Raw genomic sequence first — 6,051 nt, 5'->3', positions numbered from 1 at the left:
AGATGGAGCTGCAAAGCTCCACAGCGGAGATTGGAGTATCTGTCCATAGGACACTTTAAGCCATACACTCCGCAGAGCTGGGCTTTATGGAAGAATAGGGAAAAAAGCCATTGCTTAAAGAAAGAAATAAGCAAACACGTTTGGTGTTCGCCAAAAGGCATGTAGGAGACTCCCCAAACATATGGAAGAAGGTACTCTGGTCAAATGTAGCTTTTTGGCCATCAAGGAAAACGCTATGTCTGGCGCAAACCCAATACCTCTCATCACCCCGAGAACACCATGTTTTTCATCGGCAGGGACTGGGAAACTCGTCAGAATTGAAGGAATGATGGATGACTCTAAATACAGGGAAGTTCTTGAGGGAAACCTGTTTCAGTCTTCCAGAGATTTCAGACTGGGACAGAGGTTCATCTTCCAGCAGGACAATGACCGTAAGCATACTGCTAAAGCAACACTCGAGTGGTTTAAGGGGAAACATTTAAATGTCTTGGAATGGCCTAGTCAAAGCCCAGACCTCAATCCAATTTAGAATCTGTGTTATGACTTAAAGATTGCTTTACACCAGCGGAACCCATCCAACTTGGAGGAGATGGAGCAGTTTTGCCTTGAAGAATGGGCAAAAATCAAGTGGCTTGATGTGCCAAGCTTATAGAGACATACACCAAGATACTTGTAGCTGTAATTGCTGCAAAAGGTGGCTCTACAAAGTATTGACTTTGCGGGGGTGAATAGTTATGAACGCTCAAGTTTTCCGTTTTTTTGTCTTATTTCTTGTTTGTTTCACAATAAAAAATATTTAGCATCTTCAAAGTGGTAGGCATGTTGTATAAATCAAATGATACAAACCCCCCCAAAATCCATTTTAATTCCAGGTTGTAAAGCAACAAAATAGGAAAAATGCCAAGGGGAGTGAATACTTTCATAAGCCACTGTATGAAAAATACAGATGAAAACGCTCTAGGTAGATAGTGTGGTCTACAGCTTATCATGAGATACTCTACCTCAGGTGAGCAATAGCTCAAGACTTCCTTAGATATCGTGCACCAGCTGTTATTTACAAAAATACATAGTCCGCCGCCCCTTGTCTTACCAGACGCCGCTGTTCTATCCTGCCGGTCTAGTGTGTAACCAGCTGTATGTTGATAGTGTTGTCGTTCAGCCACGACTCCGTGAAGCATAAGATGTTAGTTTTTAATGTCCCGTTGGTAGTTTAATATTCCGCGTAGCTCGTAGATTTTATTTTCCAAAGATTGCGTGTTTGCTAGCAGAATTTAGGGAAGTGGGGGTTTATTCGATCGCCTACGAATTCTCAGAAGGCGGCCCTTTGGCCCCTTTTTCTCCGGTGCCTCTTCACGCAAATCACAGGGATCTGGGCCTGTTCCTGAGAAAGCAGTATATCCTTCGCCTCGGGCTCATCAGAGTCGTGAAAGGAAAAAATGGATTCTGCTAGTCTGTGGTGAGTAATCACAGTCCTGATGTCTAGAAGTTATTTTCGGTCATAAGAGACAGTAGCGACAACATTATGTACAAAATAAGTTTAAAAAATACGTTACAAACAAAGCAAATAAATGAAAAAAACACAATAGGTTGGGGACACGTAAAACGTCTGCCTTCATCTCCGACGCCATCTTACGTACACAACTACTCATTCAAGGAATTTTCTTTATTTTTACTATTTTCTATATTGTAGAATAATAGTGAAGACATCAAACTATGAAATAACACATATGGTATCATGTAGTAACCAAAAAAGTGTTAAACAAATCAAAAACATTTTCGATTTTAGATTCTTCAAAGTATCCACCCTTTGCCTTGATAACAGCTTTGCACACTCTTGGCATTCTCTCAACCAGCTTCACCTGGAATGCTTTTCCAAGTTGAATTTCCCACATATGAGCACTTGTTGGCTGCTTTTCCTTCACTCTGTGGTCCAACTCATCCCAAACCATCTAATTTGGGTTGAGGTCGGGAGATCTGATGCAGCACTCCATCAGCTCTCATTGATCAAATAGCCCTTACACAGCCTGGAGGTGTGTTGAGTCATTGTCCTGTTGAAAAACAAATTATAGTCCCACTAAGCGCAAACCAGATGTGAAGGCATATCACTGCAGAATGCTGTGGTAGCCATACTGGTTAAGTGTGCCTTGAGTTCTAAATAAATCACTGTGTCACCAGCAAAGCAGCCCCACACCATCACACCTCCTCCTCCATGCTTCACGGTGGGAACCACACATGTGGAGATTATCCGTTCACCTACTCTGCGTCTCATAAAGACACAGCGGTTGGAACCAAAAATCTCAAATTTGGACTCATCAGACCAAAGGACAGATTTCCACCAGTCTAATGTCCATTGCTCGTGTTTCTTGGCCCAAGCAAGTCTCTTCTTATTATTGGTGTCCTTTAGTAGTGGTTTCTTTGCAGCAATTCAACCACGAGGGCCTGATTCACGCTGTCTCCTCTGAACAGTTGATGTTGAGATGTGTCTGTTACTTGAGCTCTGTGAAACATTTATTTGGGCTGCAATTTCTGAGGAAATTAACTCTAATGAACTTATTCTATGCAGCAGAGGTAACTCTGGGTTTTTCTTTCCTATGGCGGTCCTCATGAGAGCCAGTTTCATCATAGTGCTTGATGGTTTTTACGACTGCACTTGAAGAAACTTTCAAAGTTCTTAAAATTATCCTCATTGACTAACCTTCACATCTTAACCTGTTATGGCTAGGGGGCAGTATTTTCACGGCTGGATAAAAAACGTACCCGATTTAATCTGATTACTACTCCTGCCCAGTAACTAGAATATGCATATAATTATTGGCTTTGGATAGAAAACACTCCAAAGTTTCTAAAACTGTTTGAATGGTGTCTGTGAGTATAACAGAACTCAAATGGCAGGTCAAAACCTGAGAGATTCCTTTACAGGAAGTGGCCTGTCTGACCATTTCTTGAACTTCTTTGCCATCTCTATCTTTTACAAAGGATCTCTGCTCTAACGTGACACTTCCTACGTCTTCCATGGGCGCTCAGAGCCCGGGAAAAACCTGAATGTCGTCATCCCAGCCCCAGGCTGAAACACATTATCGCCTTTCTCAAGTGGCTGATCAAGGGACTGTGGGCTTAGGCGCGTGCCCTGGCCGCCCCCGTCTTTGTGATTTTTCCTCTGTTTGCCGAAAAGGAGATTCCCGGTCGGAATATTATCACTTTTTTACGAGATAAATTGCATAAAAATTCATTTTAAACAGCGGTTGACATGCTTCGAAGTACGGTAATGGAATATTTAGAATTTTTTTGTCATGAATTGCGCCATGCGCGCGACCCTGATTTACCATTTCGGATAGTGTCTGGGACGCACGAACAAAACGCCGCTATTCGGATATAACCATGGATTATTTTGGACCAAACCAACATTTGTTATTGAAGTAGCAGTCCTGGGAGTGCATTCTGACGAAGACAACAAAAGGTAATCAAACTTTTATAATAGTAAATCTGATTTTGGTGAAGGCTAAACTTGCCGGGTGTCTAAATAGCTAGCCCGTGATGGCTGGGCTATGTACTTAGAATATTGCAAAATGTGCTTTCACCAAAAAGCTATGACGAAGGCCGTTAGGCCGATACGTAAGCTTATTAAATATCAGTGATACTATCAAGAACAGTGTGCGGTTTCCTTTTTTCATTCACCAAAAAGCTATTTTAAAATCGGACATATCGAGTGCATAGAGGAGTTCTGTATCTATAATTCTTAAAATAATTGTTATGCTTTTTGTGAACGTTTATCGTGAGTAATTTAGTAAATTGTTAGCAAATTCCCCGGAAGTTTGCGGGGGGTATGCTAGTTCTGAACGTCACATGCTAATGTAAAAAGCTGTTTTTTGATATAAATATGAACTTGATTGAACAAAACATGCATGTATTGTATAACATAATGTCCTAGGTGTGTCATCTGATGAAGATCATCAAAGGTTAGTGCTGCATTTAGCTGTCTTCTGGGTTTTTGTGACATTATATGCTAGCTTGAAAAATGGGTGTCTGATTATTTCTGGCTTGGTACTCTGCTGACATAATCTAATGTTTTGCTTTCGCTGTAAAGCCTTTTTGAAATCGGACAGTGTGGTTAGATAAAGGAGAGTCTTGTCTTTAAAATGCTGTAAAATAGTCATATGTTTGAAAAATTGAAGTTTTTGTATTTTTGAGGAATTTGTAATTCGCGCCACGCCTATCATTGGATATTGGAGCAGGTGTTCCGCTAGCGGAACGTCTAGATGTAAGATTAAAGTAATGATGGATTGTTGTTTCTCTTTGCTTATTTGAGCTGTTCTTGCCATAATATGGACTTGGTCTTTTACCAAATAGGGCTATCTTCTGTATACCCCCCTACATTGTCACAACACAACTGATTGGCTCAAACGTATTAAGAAGGAAAGGATTTCCACAAATTAGCTTTTAACAAGGCACACCTGTTAATTGAAATGCATTCCAGTTGACTACTTCATGAAGCTGGTTGAGAGAATGCCAAGAGTGCAAAGCTGTCATCAAGGCAAAGGGTGACTACTTTGAAGAATCTAAAATCAAAATAGTTTTTTTGTTTAACACTTTTTTGGTTACTAGGTGATTCCATATGTGTTATTTAATAGTTTTGATGTCTTCACTATTATTCTACATTGTAGAAAATAGAAAAAATAAAGAAAAACCCTTGAATTAGTAGTTGTGTCCAAACTTTTGACTGGTACTGTATACTGTTCTCGACAGTTCATTCTAATATTTCAACTACTTTAAATTGCATTTTAGTTGCACTGTTTATACACAGCGCATATTTTTTTATATTACTGCATTCTTGACATAGCTCACTAATATACCTACTGTACATATCATTCCTAGTATATCTTGTATAAATTAATCCGGTGTAGATACGTGTAGATTGCATTTGGATTATTGTTAGTGCTATTTGGGTTGTTAATTTAATTTGTTACGATATTTCTTGATTTCTTTTTAACATTTACCCTTTTTTATTGATTGTGTAACTGTTTGACATTTTACTGCATTGCTAGTAAGTAGCATAAGCATTTCACTGCACCCGCTATAACATCTGCTAAACTGTGTACGCAACCAATAAACTTTGATTTGATGAGACTATTTGTTCAGGATTAATTGTTTGTCTTGGCGAAATAAAGCGGCAGGTTTAGATGGTTTTCTCCGCAAGGTCATGGCATTGAAGTGACACTAGTTTGTATCTCAAGGACATTCCCTTCACAGGAATGTGATTATAACCCCGATGGGGTTTGAAGGGACAGAGTGTGACAGTGTCTACCGTGGGGGAATGAACTCTCTGCCATCCACCGGAGTTGTGCGAATGGAGAGAAATGTGTGAGAAGCCCATGTCTTTGGTGAAGCCACATGACTATCTACCGGTATCTTTGTAGGCAAAGCAAATGCTTGGCTTCTTATTCAGACAAGTGTCTTTTAGGCTGTCTCTCGTGCACACGTTCTCTCTCTTCCTTTTCTCTTCATATTTTATTATTGCAAGCCTCAACGTTTGACTGTAATCCATCCAGGTCTGTTTTTGGATCATGGTCCAACTTCTCCCTTCACTTAATTTGTAACCAGGTGAGCCGATTAGACCTCATTTCCCCATCCTACATACTACATAATCATGTTTTTCTTAGCTCAAATGCAATTATGCAGTTCAGTGTTGAGACCCCTTACGAATCCATCAATATTTAGTAGCTAAATCCCACTGCCTGACAGTCTTTATTCTGGCTACTGTACATGGCGACAGATGATGTGGGGCTAAAAGTGACAGAGATACACATCCGATGACAAGAATGATGAAAAAACAGTGAAGGCAATGAATTCTGGAGACATTTAGGCGAGACATAAATACAATTGGCAGAATGCTGAAATGAAATGTCATCAGAGAGAGAGAGGTGATACTGTTTAAATAAAGCCACAACTTTTAAGTTTGTGGGTTGAACAATACTACATAATTTTTTCCCTTGGATTCACACCTTTTATTCCTGTATATTGGCTGGCAAGAAGACATACTCCCCAGTCAAAGGT

This window comes from Salmo salar, chromosome 04, assembly GCF_965601325.2.
Source record: "Salmo salar chromosome 04, fSalSal1, whole genome shotgun sequence".
Taxonomy (NCBI): Eukaryota; Metazoa; Chordata; class Actinopteri; order Salmoniformes; family Salmonidae; genus Salmo; species Salmo salar.
Note: the sequence above shows the minus strand (reverse complement) of the source record.